Raw genomic sequence first — 17,214 nt, 5'->3', positions numbered from 1 at the left:
TGCGAACGGTGAAATGTGTTTCCATCCACATGAAACCCTCGTTGATGCATTTATAAAGTTTAGAATCAGCTTTTGCTCAGATTAATAGTGACTACAGTACGTCCTGTAGTGGCTGGGTCCGCCACCAGATTTCCGTTAGCGATAGAAGACCATTTTCCTCACATTATCACAAATTTACAGATAATGAGAATGGTGTATAAAGTAATAATAAGATGCTTCCAGGCTATATGAACAACTTTTTCCAAATAGAGTGAGTCAGTATGAACTAAAAGGGAAGTTTTATGTTTACAAATGAGATTATTTCTTCATTCATTTTTATTTAAAAAAAGGAAAATAAAGATGAACAAATGCAAAATAAAAAGTCAAAGGAGTAAATTTCTGGTATTAAAAATGTTTTAAACACATAATCAATTTTAAAAATATATTTAAAAGTAAATAATTAACAAATATAAAATCGAGTTAAAAAAAATCTGAAAAACAGGTTTCTGCCACTTTACTTTGTTTGTACATTTCTTAAATTCCTTCTTTAGTTTTGCTCTCATGTTCATCCCCGAGTTGTCTAGTTGCCCGTCCGTGTTTCCAGGTTGTTTTGCTACTTGTCTGTCTCGGTTTTGAGACGACAGTCGGTGTCTCCAGTTGCATTGCTGTGTGTTTAGTTGCCCGTCTGTATTGCTAGTTGCCTGTCTGACTTTAGTTGCTTTTCCTGTGTTGCTAGTTGTTTTACTAGTTGCCTGTGTGTGTTTTTGGTTGCCTGCCTGTGCCTGTCTGTGTTTAGTTGCCTGGTCGTGTTGCTGGTTGTGGTAGTAGTTGCCAGTCTGTGTTTTTAGTTTACTATAAGCAGTTGCTGGACATTTTTTCTGGACTTTTGCCTTTTTTGTTTTTGGATCATATCTAATAATCCTCGTCACCGTGTACTGTTTTTTTTTTTTGCAGTTTATGGGATGTTTCTTTGCCGTGTTGCTGCTTAGGTTTTAAATAGAAATCAAACCAGTTTTCTTGTGTTTCGGAGGTTAAAACGCTTGTGACAGGCGTGTGAACGCAGCACAGGAAAGCTGATTTCGATCCAGGTGTTAAAGGGTTAAATTCTTTGAAAGTTGCCTGAAACTGGATGTGAATTTTAAGAATATGGTGTCAGAAAAACTGAAGAGAAGGTCAAGATGATGAATCGGAGCAGCTGAAATAAAAAAGAGATTTAGAAATAATCAGATCTGATTGTTGCGGCGTGGCGCTCTCGGTCTTTGCTCGTGTTTCATGGCGTTTTTTTCTGGCTGTTTGGATCCAAACAGGTCGGCGTTGCGTTCAGGCGTTGGCCTTCCTTTTTGCCGAGGAGGTCAGATATCCCACAATCCTCCACCCTCTCGTCTGCTAACCAGCCATTAGCTGATTGGAGGCCGTCGATGTGGAAAAATATTCCCGCAGGCCGCCGTCTCCTCAGGGGGGCCGGCGCTGGTGACACTGGTGGTGCTGGTGGCGTTAAGGAGGAGGAGGAGGAGGAGGGGGTCCATCCATCCATCCATCCGTTCAAATCAGCATTAATCAAGATGGCTCGCTTCATTCCTCCTCGTATCAAATCAGACAAATGATTACTGGCATTCAGCCGACGAGGGCCGTCGACGGCGAGGGGCCGAGCGCCGCCGCAATCAGGCCGCTGCTCGCTTCCTGGAGATCCTGCCATAGAATCACAGTGTTTTTCTTCTCTTAACTAATCGCTTACTAAAAAGTACGATGATTGACGTGCAGGGAATAAAGGAAGTGTGTGTTTGTACACCCCCCGAACGTGCACGTCACAAACCTGAAGCCGCGAGTATTTAGATCAGCTCGGCCCCAAAATACTCATCATTCACTTTCTGTTTTTTTTTTTTTTCATTTCTTCTTCTCTCAATCAAGCGCGATTCCAGCAGAGATAATTTCATTTCCTCTGTGGTGTAAATACAGCAGACCGGCCCCAACGCCACAGAAGAAGATCTAATCAGGCTGCGCGTGTCTGATGTCAGGAGTTAAAATGTGAACAGCGGGACCTGCAGGGACACACGCCCGTCTTTAGATTCAACACTCGCACAGTTTCCACCGACGAAATGTACACAACGTTCGAACACTGAATCATGAACGTTTTCTGAGGGTTTCAGTAAAACTGGTGCGTCAAAACATTTCAGATAAAAGCAGTTTGTCTTCAGTCTGCTGCCTGCAGGACAGCGTCTTTAACCCTTCAAATCCTGCATCGTCATCAGTTTTCTGCATTAACACGTGCAAATTGTTTTGATCTCTTTTTTTTGGAAAACTTGGGGAAAAAGGCAACGAGCAACTGTCCCACGAATTGCAAAAATAATTTAAGTTACGTTTACTCAATAGTTACTCAATATTTAGCACATTTTTGTGTCTTTTTTTTTGGTTATTTTAGTTGTTTTACGTTTTATTTCTGCACATTTCTGCACATTTTCATCCATCTGTCCATCAGACATGTGTTGAGTGATTCCACAGACGCTGCAAACATTTCAGGTTCCCCTTAAAGACAGATCAGCCTCTCCCACACACCTTCATCACTTCACCTGGAAAACTACTCAAAATACAACAGAAATATTCAAAACTTTTTTGTGAGATTCTTCCAGTTTGTGCTACAGAACATTTTTTTATTTTAAGCAAACTGAACATGAATTTAATGAAACAAAAGTGTGACACAAACATTCAAACATGCTAATGTCAGTTTATTAAATGTGTTTGACGTCTGTCACCAGAGACCACAGAGACTGTTTGTTGTCTCACTTTGATTGTGCTGTGCTGTTGTTTCTAAGCAGACGTGTTGTGAAGGTGAAACGTGACACCAGGTAGCTCACCTGAACAAACACAAGACTCTCAGCCCAGAGCTCACTGGTTCCTACTTTGAAAAGACAAAAGAATAGTTTAATTGTTTACCGCTGTTTTTTTAAACAAACAGGAGAAAATAGTGACTTTGTTGGGGACTATTTTCTGTGGCAGATTGATCCACATTTGCTGCTGTAGTGAATATTCGTGTCAGCAGGATGGTGTCTAAAATAAACTGTGGAACTTGTCACCCAGTGCTGTTATTCATTACCTGTACGGGAGGTTTTCTTCCCACGCTCCACCTGCTCCTGCCGGTCTCTGGGTGAGCGCCTTGCCACCCTCCCCAGGGACCGGCTGTGGTTTTGGGCCATGCTACCGCAGCGCCCCCCCCGAGCCCTCTCTGTAATCCCTGCAGGACCCGGAGGTCTGAGAAACACGGCGAGAGGTTTCTCCCAGACCGAGCGGGCTGTCGTTAAATCACTGATCTGATCGTTAGAGGAGGCTGTTACAGAACTCCTCTGCACTCTGTCGGCTTTCTATCACAGCCACATGGACTTCATCATTTATGGATATTTGACCCTTTAGGGCCCGCTTTAATGTTACCCTGACTCAAATCGCTGCACACAAAATCAGCTTTTCAGAATCTTAGTGAGTTTTTAGTGAGTAAAATGTTAAATAAACATTAATCCTAATCATAGATATTAAATATTCATTCATTTTCAGAAATGTAATCCTTTAAATGCCAGGTTTTTGTCATGATTCCACTATGTTTTTAGATGTGAAAAGAAAACAAACAACACAAAAATATTGTAGGATTTGAGCTGGAAATTTGCTGATTACACTCAAATACACAATCTGGACTACATTTATGACATATGCATGAACACACACACAATTATCAGATTTGAATAATTAAAGGTGCGTAAAATGGTCCATACAGCCCCTCAAGGTTAAGATGATTTAGTGTAGAAAAGTTGCGTCTTAGTGGTCTTTGGGGTCAAATAAAGAAAGAAGATAAACCAAAAACTAGCGTTGGCGGAGTGGTAGGACAGGATGGAGGAGGAGCTCCACAGGGAGCGCCGCCTGACAGTGGGAATGTTTGGTATTAGCGAGCCCAGGTGACAACAGATTGTGTTTCAGGATAATTGAAGGATCGCTGGATTAAAACATGTGGCGACGGATCAACAGACAGCCCAGAATGTCTGTCACGCAGACTGCGGGTCGGTCAGCCGGTCGGCGGGTCCGGAGGAGGCGGGGAAACATCTCAGGCGTTTGTTGTCACACACGAGGACGCAGCTGAAGCAGTTTAGTAAACATGGAGGAGATCATGTGACGGTGAAACAGACGGCATCCCTGAAGGGTCATGACTCAAGTTATACACAAGCCTCTGAGGCAGGATTGTTTTGTTAAATTATTACTGTTGTGACGCTTTGAAAATACTACGATTAAAAGTACTGCATTCACTTGAAGTAAAAAGTACTCAGGCATTACCAGCAAAATGTAGTACTGACAGTAAAAATATAGATTGTGCAGTAAAATGTTTCCCGTTAGCCATAGATGGATTACTGACAGGCCTACCAGGCACAGGCCCCCAGGGGCCCCCAGGAGCCCAAAGGGTCAGAGGCTGCTCACCTGCAAATATCATATCAAGTAACACACATAGGCCAGGATGAGACTCAAAATGAGCACAAAAAGATGCAGCGGAACAAGAAAAAGACATAAATAACTAAAAAAAAAAGGGGCAATATAACCGAAAAGACACAAAACAACAACAAAGACGGACAAAGCAATCGCAAGAAGTCACAAATTAACTAGAAAGCCCCCCCTCCCCCAAAAAAAGAGACACAAAATGACTGATTGACAAAAAAATACCTAAAAAACACAAAAACTTACCTCAGAGACACAAAATTACCAAACCCCCTGCCCCCCAAACTCACCCCAAAGAGACATAAAACAACCACAAGGAGACACAAATTTACTATATGTATATATATATATATATATCGTACTTCTGGAGTGTGTGTGTGTGTGTGTGTGTATATGTATGTATTCTCAAAATAGCCTCAGTCAGACACAAAATAACAAGTAAAAATAAATAAATAAATGAAAACCCCTCAATGAAATACAAAATTATCTCAAAGAGTCCCAAACAACCACAAGAAGACACAAAACTAAAAAAAAAAGATACATAACAACTACAAAGAGACGCAAAACCAGCACAGAATCAGTGATTGTTGCTCCTGTGTGGAGAGGTTCGGGCCCTTTGCATGTCTGTGCTCAGGGGCCCGTCGTCTCTAAATCCAACCATCAGTGCAGCCAACTCTGCTGCCATGCAGGTGAAACAGAGACAGGCTGCTATAAAATGTATAAAACATACAAATGTGACATCGTTACGACTTAAACAAACGTACTCCTGGGCTGATCAGAATTTGTTTCAAATAAAAAATATTTTCTTTGTTCTCACATGAAACTTTTCTGAAAGTTGTAGAGAAAAAAAACTGTCACTCTGGTCTCTGGATTCAGCACAAAACTTTAAAAAATAGGAAAGCAGTTTCTCCATAAGTTAAACTTCAGCAATAAAAACTGTTAACACATTTTGACATTTCTTTTTCTGTCTGTCTATTTCAAAAAGTTTTATTTTTACTAATTACAGAATAAAATCTTGTTAACATGAAATTTTCCTCTATTAGTCTTCGGAGATGTGAGGGCCAATTAGCAGCGATACACTGACCAGCACAAATAACTCTGAAACGTAGCGTACGCAGTAGATGTACTCCGTTAGATCCAAACACTGACGATAGTCAAGACAACAAGTCTGACATTATTTTAATAAGCAAGTTCACATTTTGTCATCAAAATAGATGAAATAAAAAGAAAGTTGTGTTTTTTTTAAATGTTTTTTTATGAAGTTTTGATACTAGTATTTATCCGTTAAAACCCGAGTAAATTGGTTTGATTTCTTTCAAAAACATGGGGAGAAGGCTGTGAGCAACTTGCCAAAACAAAGCCCAAAAATGATCAGGAAATTAGTAAAGAAAGTTACAAGAAAATAACCCGCAAATAAGCAAAAGAAAAAAGAAAATAGTATAGTTAATAGTTAAAAGTCACAAAAATAGTGAGAAAAAGAACAAAAAAAGTGCTGCAAAGGTCAAGAATCATAGATACAAAATAATATGTGACATATATCTGTTTTTAATTAAAAAGAGTAAGGATTGAATGTGCAAATGTTCACAAGCAAAAATTTAGATAAAAGATTTATCATTTTATCTCAATTTAAAGCAAAATATTAAAAATTCTGATGAATATTCTGTTTTTTAAAATTTAACAGAATAAATTTGGTTTTAAGCTGATGATGAGACAAAAAAGGTGTCACTTTGAACTCTGGGAACTTGTAATGGTTATTTTTGTGATTCTTATATTATTAAAACCATATACAAAATATGTGAAATATATCTAATTTTAAAATTTATGATGCTGTACAACATTGAAAATTAAGAGAATTAAACAGGCAAATGTTTCATAATTTTAAGTCAATTTTTTGCATTTTTTATTTCTTAAGTGCATTTTTAAAGTCATATCCTTAATTTTTCATGTATTTTTTATATTTAAGAAAAATCATCATTTTTTGCAGTTTTTTTGGTCATTTCTATCACTGCCTTTTCGTGTTTTTGAAAGAAATCAATGAAAAAGTCTGCAGCTCCAGCTACTCAGATGTGAATATTTACTGTTTTTCTGATTTGTCTTTGAAATTAAACTAAATATGGCTGCAGCAGCGAGACAACACAGAAACATACAATAACAAATATTAAAACCATGCAAAATGATGTGAAATATATCTAGTTTAAAAATTATTTCATTAGTTATTTAAAAATTAAGAGAATTAAATAGGTGAATGCTCACAAAATGTTTGATCATTATGTTAGTTTTTTCTTTTTTTTAGCAATTTTTTTTATTCCTTAAGTGCATTTCTTAAATCATTTCCTTGTTTGACTTTCCTTTTTTATTTTTTGTTCTCTTTATTTATTACTTTATTTTTTGCAAATGTTTGGGTCATTTCTATCGCCAAACATTCAAAAATTGTGCAGCTGCAGCTTCTCAGCTGCGAATGTCGTCTTTGACATTAAACTGAATGTATTTGATGAGACAAAACGAGACATTGGAAGGCGTCTCTTTGGACTCGGGGAACTTGTGATTTTTCCGGAGCGTTCTCAGGTGCGCCTTTAATTTCGGCGGCAGCAGCAGAACGTGAAACTCGATTAAAGAATAGCACAAACACTCGTCTCAAGCGTTCAGGGTCGGGGGACAGAGGGACATCGTAAACAATCCCACGACCCGCTCTGGACCCCTGAGCCATATTTCTAGGGAGTCGGGCCCTGGGGGGACAGCGGCAACGGCGACAGGGGCCACAGTGATACCTGTTGGCCCCTCCCCTCTCTTCCTGATTGACAGATGGCTGCTCCATTAGATGAGAATGATAAGTGGCTCTTCGTCGGCAGAAAGGACTTCCTCTTGACCTCTGACCCCCGACCCCGACTCTTGACCCCTCTCAGGGGTCGACCCTCTCTCTGTATCTCCCTCCGCGGGGCCTGTGTGGCGGTCTCGGGGCCGTCCACAGGTGCAGCTCCGCACTAAGTGATGTGGAGAGCTGCTTTTGTTCCTCTGAAGGAGGAATCTGTCCACAGAAGACAGACGAGAGACACGAAGAAGAGGTGGATGAGACGGATGAAGAGATAAAGAGACGGAGAGAAGGACGGACAAGTGAATAAAAAACAAAAAGCGGCCTTAATTTTGGCAGATTTAACCCTTTGACAACTCAGCAAATTGATTTCTTTCAAAAACATGGAACACAGGCAACAAGCAACTTAAAAAAATGACCCTAAAATTTACACGACATTAGTAAAAAGTTAGAAAAAAATTACCTGAAATTATAAACAAAAAAATGTAAAACAACTGACCTGAGCAAAAAAGTTAAAATAAATAAATAAATAAATAACTAATAAGAACAACAACAACAATAATAATAATAATAATAATAATAAATCTGTGTTTCTTTGTATTCTTAATCAGCCATTTGAAATTTTTGCCTCCTGTATTTTTCAGCTGTCTTCCTTTTTTTTGTCCATATTTCTTTTTATCCTTTCGTCTTTGTTTCTTTATCACTTTCTTTCCTTCCTCCTTTCCCCTCTTCCTGCTTCCAGTTTTCCATCCTTTCCTCTATTTTTCCCATTTTTCATTCCCAGTTTTGATCACGTCTTTTATTTTTTGTCAGTTTTTCTGAATCCCTCTTTTCCCAAAACTTTTCTTAAATGTTTCTCTTCTTTAAGCTACCCTTCCTTTCCTTCTTTCTTTCCTAACCTTCCTGCCTCTTTCCTTCCCATTTTCCTGTTTTTCTCCATCTTTTTTTCCTTTCTTCCTTTATTAACCCTTCATGCTTCTTATTTCTTGATCTTTTTCTGTTTTTCTCCTGTTTAGACCTTTCATGTCTTTTATCAGTCTCTCTCCGTCCTTTTTGACTTTCTTCTCTCCTGTTCCAATTTTTGTTTCCAGTTTTCCTTCTGACGTTAAGCTCGCCGTCCTCTCAGTGAGTACTTTTACTGCTGATACTTTATTTTACATCTAAATACTGTGATCTCTGTGCATGTTGTAGCTTGATGCTTCAGTAAAGGATTCAAATCTCTGATCTGGGACTCTTCACCTCCTGTTTGATCTCAGACTTTTAACTTTCCTGTTTCTGTGAGGCTGAATGAGCCAATAAAAAAAGGAAACCAACAGTTTCCCTCCTCCTTGCCATCCCTCCTTCCTTCCTTCCTTCCTCCTGTTTCCCTCTCGGAGGAGAACTCGACTCCTCTGCGGCTGTAATCACTTTACTACTGTTTTTGTTCGCGGTAAGTGGACTAAATATTTGGATGCTCATAAGCAAAGCAGAATAATTGAATGTGTGATTTGTGGCAGCTGGCTCCGAGTCTATGGGCTTGTCTCGGCATAATGAAAACAGCTAGCGAGCCGCTGTAAACAAAAGCAACTTGTTATGTTGCAAACCCCTCGCTGTGCTTTGCTGTGTGTGGGAAACAACTAATTTTCTTGATGGCGTACTGTAATCATGGCGAAGCTTTACCACGCGCTGTGCTGAGTACTGCACTGCTTATTAATCCTGAGAGAGAGAGTCGGTCCACTCCTGGCACAGCTACTATTACTGTAAACACTTTAAAGCATAAAGAGGCACACAACAATACAGAAACCTGAATTATTATAATTATAACTTCAGTCCAGAGCGGCGGACGGGAGCCACCTCGAGGACCTGAGCCTGTTTATAGCCGCCACTGGAGCCGCAGATTCGTAGATCCGTAGAACAGGACGCAGTGCTTTTTAAAATCATAACACTTATAATAATAAAAATAACTACAGGCATAACAATGAGGCAGGTAAAAGAGAGCCTCCACAACAAGCCGGGAAACAAAGTTTAGCTGTGAGGTTTTTACAATAACAATAATAATAGTAATGATAATTACGATAACAGTAGTAAAGAATAAGAATAAACTGTAATACTAAAAATAAAATATACAATTATCTTAAAGATTAAAATGCATAATAACAGCAATGTTAATATGAGTTGGTACAGTTTAACCCTTTGAAACTTGAACAATTTCTTAAGGAAAAAAATGACCCCAAAATTTGCAAGTCATTGGTGAAAAGTACAAGAAAATTACCTGAAAAATAGAAAAAAAAACTCAGTAAAACAAATACAAACAAACAAACTTGTGCTTAGAAAATAATTATAATTCTGTAAGATAATTTAAAATATTTTTTTTCAAAGCCTTTTTAAAAATATAAGCTTATGATTTATTTATATTATAACATATCTGAAGGAAGCACAAGATAAATGATGAGGATCCAGGTTTCAGAGAGTTTAGGCAAGTTTGACTTTCAGACTTTTTTTAAGGCCACTCAGAATTAAATATAACACCAACTTTACAATAACCAAATTGTTTAAATTAAAAAAAAAAATAAAATGAAAAAAAAAACCCAAGCAAATTCAGGAAAAAACATCTCTTAATTATGTTAAAAAAAGATGCCATTAATTAGATTTTAAGATGCAATTTAAAAAAATACTAATAAATAAAAATATTTAAAATACTGGAGTAACTAAAAGTAGGGTAGAGTTTGAATGCAAGACTTTCACTTTTAACAGAGTATTTCTACACTGTGGTACATAAATGTCAACTTAACTCATGTCACAGTCTGTATGAATTTAGAATAAAATTCAAAAACTCCAGCTTTCAGATAAATATAGAGGCGTAACAAACACAAAATTCCCCCAAAATCACTCTGAACATCAGACACGTCTAAAGAAGTGAACTCAGACAAACGGACAGAGAGGAAACAACACAGAGAGTAAGAAGTCAGTTTAACAGCGAGGGGGGGTCAGAGGTCAGAGGTCGTGACCCCCGTGTGCTCTTTGGTCTTTGAAGAGGAAGATGAGCCGCTCTCTGCAGAGACTCCCAGCAGGCCTGTGGACGAGGATTACACGCTTTGATAGAAACACTTTAAATAAACTGCGGACTAATCCTTTAAAGATTTAACTCAGCGCCGAGACTTCCTCTGCAGCTGCTGTGTGGGCCGAGCACGAGCCCGAAACGTCACACGTTCAATTCCCTCACAGTGTTAACAAGCCATCAGCAGGGATATACTGCCTTAAGTCAGAGTCCTTCCTCCTTAAATAACCAATCAGCTGATGTTCTGAGGTTCTCTTTGCGTTTTATTCTTCATTAGAATCTCAGAAGAACTATTTGGAACGTATTAGAGAATTTTTTTATTTCTAATAATTATTGAAAATGACAAAATCCTGAGGTTTCTTAAGATGTTCCAATACAAACATCCACAGCAGCCTCTTGTTTTCTCTTACAAACTCCTCAGTGACCACTAGAGCTTTTTAACAAACCCTAGAACCTCCTCAGGGACCATCAGGTCCTCTTAAAGGATGCCTGGATCCTCATAATGGATCAGTAGAACCACTGTGACCATAAGGGCCTCGTAAATCTTTCTCAAGGATGTCTAAAACCTCCTAAATGATGACGAGAGCCCCATTACAGACCAGTACGACATTATTGTGGACCAGTAGAACCTCTTAAAGGAACCGAGACTCTTTTAAATGATCACTAAAACTTTTTAATGGACCCTTGAAGCCTCCTTGGTGATCACCTTACCACCTTAATGATTCTTAAAACTTCCTAAAGGAACACTAGAACATCTAAAATGACCCCTAGATCCTCCTCAATGACCACTAGAACCATTCAAAAGACCCTTACAACCTTGTCAATGATCACAAGAACCTCTCAAAGGACCACTAGAAACTCTAATTGGAGCCCTTAAACCTCACCCGAACATCATTACCTCCTAGGACACCCATCATCATAAAAATGGACACTAGAAGATCTAAAATGACCCCCAGAACCTCCTCTGTGACCACAACTTCTTAAAAGGCCTCACCTGGCCATCATAACCTCCTAAAGCAGCACTTTAACACTTAAAAAGAACCTCAGAACCTCCTTAGTGACCACAAGAACCTCTTCAAAAGCCACTAGAACCTCACCTGACTATAACAACCCCCTTAAGGACATCCAGAATATCTTAAATGAACCCCATGTCCTTCTCAGTGATCACAAGAACCTCTCACAGGACCACTAGAACCTTTTAACTGGAGCCTGAGAACCTCAGCTGAACATCAATCCCTCCTAAAGGACATCCATCATTTTGTAAAGGAACACTAGAACATCTAAAATGACCCCTAGAACCTCCTCTGTGACCACGAGAACATCTTAAAAGGCCACTAGAACCTCACCTGACTAAAATAATCCCCTAAGGGACACCCAGAATCTCTTAACCCTTTGACATCTGGATCAACATCACTTTTCTTTTCTGCATTCAGATTCCTTTCAGATGCGCCGAAACTTCTGAAACCTGAGAAAGTTGTTTTGGTGTATTTGAAAACAAAAAGGTGATGAGCATCTTGACAAGAAATGCACCACAAGTTACAAAAAAAAGGGTAAAATATGACAAGAAAACTATCTGAAAATTGGCACGTAAAAGCATGCTCCTAAGGGCATTTTCATATTTGTTTGTTTAATTGTTTTCCTTTTTTGAAAACTTTTTTTTCAGGTTATTTCCTAGTAACTTTTTAAACTTTTTTTTCCTGTTTTTTTTGTTTATTAAGTTGCTCATTGCTGTCTTCCTCTCATGCAGGATTAAAGGAATACTAGAACGTCTAAATTATCCTAGATCCTCCTCAGTGAGCACTAGAACCTCTTAAAAGACCCTTAAACCTCGTCACCCTAGACCCTAGAACCTCACCTAACTGACAGTACTTCCTAAAGCACACCTTGATCTCATAAAAAAAAAGCTCTAGAACTTGTAAAAGTAAAAATCAGATCCTTGTTGAGGTCACCTCCCACCTGAAGACGAGTCCTCTAATAGCTGATAATGACGTTCTTTATTGATCCACATTGGGGAGGGTTCCCCTTTGTTCCACCTCCACAGGGAGGTCAGAGGTCAAAGGTCAGTTACAGAGCGGCATCCAGGAGCTGCAGAGGATTCAGTGTCTTGCTCAAGGGCAGAGGCGTCAACAGCAGACTGATGAGAACGCACAGAGAACGGATACTTTATCTACATTTCAGTGAAAGGAGAGAAAACTCTTTCAGGCAGCTCACAACTTCTGTACTTTTACTGTGTGAAGCAGAAACTAATGTAGTACTTTTACTGCTCAGTCAATCAATCAATCAGTCAGACTTTATTTATACGGCACTTTTCATACAAGCAAAACTCTAACACAAAGTGCTTCATACAATAAAACCCAAACCTAAAAGCACACAGGCTCATGGGTAAGAAGCAAGGCTTTGAAATTAATGAAAGAGCTCAAATAAGAGTACTCATTAAAAACAGGAACTGAGGAAACACCAGAGGCAGGTTAAAACCTTGAGATAAAAGATAAAAATAAATTAATATAATATTCATCATCACTTATATAAATGAAAAAATACATAAATACATTTAAAAAGTACTCTTAAATACTGCTACTACTTTGATGTTATTTGCATACTTGTATTAAGGTATAAGATCTGAGTACTTCTTCCAGATGCTCCACAGAAAGATTTAGGAAATCTTTTATTCCTGCAGCAATCAGATTTGTTTGATAGGTTTGCTGACTGATCCTGCTGTACTGGTTTTGATTTACTGTCTCTGTTTTGGCGTTGTAGTTATGGGGGAGTTTTTCCTCAGTCGATGTGACGGTCTAAGGACAGAGGGATGCCGATAAAGTGGCCATTATCAATAAAATTGACTTAAATTGACTAGTTATTGCCATTGTAGTATTGTTTCTTGCATTGGTATTGATTGCAGTTATAGATATGGCACATTGCATAGGGTGGCATAGCTAATTTTACACATTGCATAATTCCATTTTAGCTATTTTATTTTACTTTGCTTGTTTATCTTTTTTTTCTTCTTTCATTTTCAGAGGCAGTTGTATAGATACTTTGTAGCATTTCACTATTGTTGTTGTGGTGGACTGTTGCGCTCGTTCGGTGACTCTGCCTGGTATTTATGTTTATTGTTTGTCTGGTGTCTTGTACGTTGATCAGTTTCCCTCCTCTTCCGTCCCATCCCATCCTAGCGCTGTTAAGAAGTTTCTATCTGTGAAGGGATTTGTGTCTGTTTAGCAGAACATTTCTGAATTTAAAAACTCTTGTTTCGAGTGTAAACTCTGAGGAACAAACACTCAGATGTTTCTTCAGAGAAAAACAAAACATGTTTTCTTTCTTGTTTCGGAGATAAAAGGAGCTTTGACATTTTCTGTGTTTTTATGGAGCATTTCACAACAACAACAAAAAAGCAACAACAAAAAAATCGAGAAACAGTTTGTAACCTCTGCAAAGACTCACACCTCAGCCCACACAAACAACACAGCAGACACAACAACAACAACAACAACAACAGCAACAACAACAGCAAGTGTTCAGCAGAGGATGTGCAGAGCCAGCAGCCATGACGGACCTGCAGAAAAGCCCTGCACACATGACTCATCCAGCATCCACACAAACTGCATTCATGCGACTGACAGCATCATTTCAGAGAGAAAACAGAGAGCACACAGAGGTGACGGCAGAATATTAAAAAGAGATATATCAGGAAATATAGTTACAGCCAGACGGAAAAGCCAAAAAGTGGGAGCAAATCCCTGCGGTAGGCCGGACAGATGGGAGCACAGAAATCTGAAAGAGGTCGAAGGTCAGACGCTAAATCTGGGAGAATTTAATTTGGGGTGTTATAATAATCTGCTCTGGAGGTGAACTCTGAAAAACTCCAAACCCCAAACCGACAGGTAACATGCTCAGTGTATCTGCAGCCTGAAGGATCCTCTTCCTCCATTGTTTTTAAAAACACATCAGTGAACACACACGCTGTAGTTTATTTTGACTCAGTCCCACACACACACACACACACACACACACCATCCCGCTGACACAAATACTCACTTGTATGGTGGCCCTGAGGGTCAATACACAACAACATTTAAGAAAAAAAATTTCAGAAAACACTTAAACTTTTCACAAAACACTGCACTTTCCAAAACAACATAACATTTCAGAAAACGCTAAATTTCCCAAAAAACTTTTCCCCTAAACACTTAAACATTTCTCCCAGAAAATTAACATTTCCTACAACAAAATAACATTTCCCAAAACAAAATAACATTTCTAAAAACACCCGTTTACCAAAATAAAATAACATTTACCAAAACAAGATAATATTTCCTAAAACAAAATAAGCAGCTATGCAGCCTGCAGCACAGCATTTTTTCTTTAGGAATAAATAAAGTTTTATTTTGGCTTTATTGGCCTGTGAGAGGCATCGATGTGCCGCAACACATCCGGTCAAAAAATCAAACCAAAGAAGATATTTCGTTTGTCGTAGATTGACGGTCAGAGCATCTAATCAGTGACAAGACAGATTTATTTAATTTAACATGTCACTTTTAAGTTGCAACAACATAAAAACATTTAGTAAATACGGCTAAATTTTAAGTCAACTTAACTTTAAGATATAAAGTAAACATAAATTAAGATTACTAGTTATATTTACTTTGCTTTTCCAAGGCAATCAATTTCCAAGATTATTTTAACCCTTTGAAGTCTGGAGAAATTTAGTTGATTTCTTTCAAAAACATGGGAAGAAGGCAGTTAGCAATTACAGAAGACCCCAAAAAATCTGTACGAAAGCAGAAAAAAATTACCTGAAAATCAGTTCAAAAAACTAAACGAACAAAAGGAGGAAAAATAAAGTTAAAAAACAAACATCAAAACGACATGGAGCATTTGGAACAAAGTTTTAAATGTGGGGTTTTTATAGTTTTGCCATAATTTTTTTTTCTGTTTTTAAAGATTTGCGTAGTTCAGATGTAGCACTTTTAATTTCGTTGTATTGCTCATGCAGTGACAATGAAAGCATTCTATTCAAATTCATTTTAAAAATTATTTTCTTGCATTTTGAATCATGTAATATTTGTGAGAAAACTAGTGTGTTATTTTTCTCTCTCGTTATAAAACGTCTCACTTCCTGTTGAACTCTGGGTGTTTTCAGTCTTCCTGTTTGTTCGCCGTCCTCTGTGCAGAGTCTCACACGCCTGATAAATAAGTCTGCTGGGTTTCAGACTTTTAAATATTTTAAATATTAAAATTTAAATAAGGATAAAGAAAATAAATATTTAAATATTTATTTTCTTTATCCTTAGACATTTTTCTCTAGCTTTTAACTTTTTTTTTCTCTAAATCTAATAATTTCTTGCATCTGGAGGAATGTTTCTCAGCAAGGTACTCGCTGCCTTTTCCCCCATGCTTTTGAAACAAATTGCTCAAAGTTTTAAATATTTGTTAACGGCATCTGAAGGCAGCACAAAAAAGTTAATATTGTCAAGTTTGACAATGTATGTACTGAAAATATTAAGTCTGCATGTAAAACATATTTTCTTGCATTTCAAATCGTCTCATATTTGTGAGAAAACTGCAGAGCGTCATTTCTTCTCTGTGCTGCAGAGCGTTATAAAACGTCTCACTTCCTGTCGAACTCTTGAGTGTTTTCTGTATGTCCGCCTTCCTCCGTGCTGAGTCTCAGACGCCTGATAAAAAAACGTCTGCTCGTTTTCAGACTTTTAAAAATGTATTTCTGTATTTCTGGACAATCAGAGACGCTCTGAGCGTCTCAGAACTCTGAAGACTAAAGCGACAAAATCACACAAAAAAAGAAAAGTTATGAGCTTTTGGTTGTGACGGCAGCAGCGGCCCTGCAGCCCCCCCCCCCCCCCCCCCGCGGCCCTGCACCCCCCCCCCCCCCCACCTCTCTATCCATCCATCCATCCATCCAACCTTCCCCATGACCCTCACCCCTCCCTCCCCCCACCTCTCCCCATTAGCTGCAGCTATTACAGCCCCTGAGAGAGAGTCATTACCGCTCCCATAATCCATGATGATGAAGCTCTCAGCTCGAAACACCGGCAGCTTGTACAGGCTGCGCTTGATTGGCAGGATACAGGGGGTGAGGAGGAGGGGGAGGAGGGGGTGATGGAGGAGGAGTGGAGGTTTGGTGTACGGGGTTTGTGTGATGGGAACTCCACTCGAGATGTGAATTGGCTTTGCCACTCCAATCAGGCCGCTGGATGACAAATGAAGTGTGTCTCTTTCACTCTCTCTCTCTGTCTCACCCTTCCTCTCCTCCCCCTCCTCCTCCCCCTCCTCCTCTCCCTTCACACTTCTCCTCTCTGTCCGGGTGGAGAAAGAAAAGGGGAGTTCATGTGGGAGCGCTTGACAGCAACACAATCACATTTCTATTCAGCTCCCCCGCCTCGCCTGTTTTACCTTCCCGGCAGCCGGGCATGCCATGCACGCTAACACACAGGCCGGCCAGCCAATTAGAACGCGGCGCAAAGAATCTGTGAAAGACACAAAAGGTCTTTAGAGGTTTGGACAGGTGTCTCATTTGGCCGCGGGACATAGTTTAGAGGCGCTTTTTTTATGTCTTTGGTCGAATTTGTGGGCAGAAAGCGAGGAAGGTTATTTGTCGCGCTGTCATTTTTTTTTTTTTGCGCCCGTCTCGTTGTCTGTCTGCACTCTGAGAAATAAAGGTTCCCAAAGGGTTCATCCTGAGGGGCTGAGGTTCCACCCAGAACTGTTTGCTTCTGAAGAACCATGCTTTTGTACAACTAGGAGACCCATTAGGAATGAAAAACTATTTTAGGATGTTTTTTTAGGATTTTCGAAGTTTGTAGATTTTAGGACACTTCTTAAATTGTAGGATGTTTTCGGAATTTAGAAGAACTTAAGAACTCAAGAACTTAAGGGTTTTTCTAGGATTTTAGGATGTTTCTCT

This window comes from Plectropomus leopardus, chromosome 14 (genome assembly GCF_008729295.1).
Source record: "Plectropomus leopardus isolate mb chromosome 14, YSFRI_Pleo_2.0, whole genome shotgun sequence".
NCBI classification, from domain to species: domain Eukaryota; kingdom Metazoa; phylum Chordata; class Actinopteri; order Perciformes; family Serranidae; genus Plectropomus; species Plectropomus leopardus.
This window is presented reverse-complemented; position numbering follows the sequence as displayed.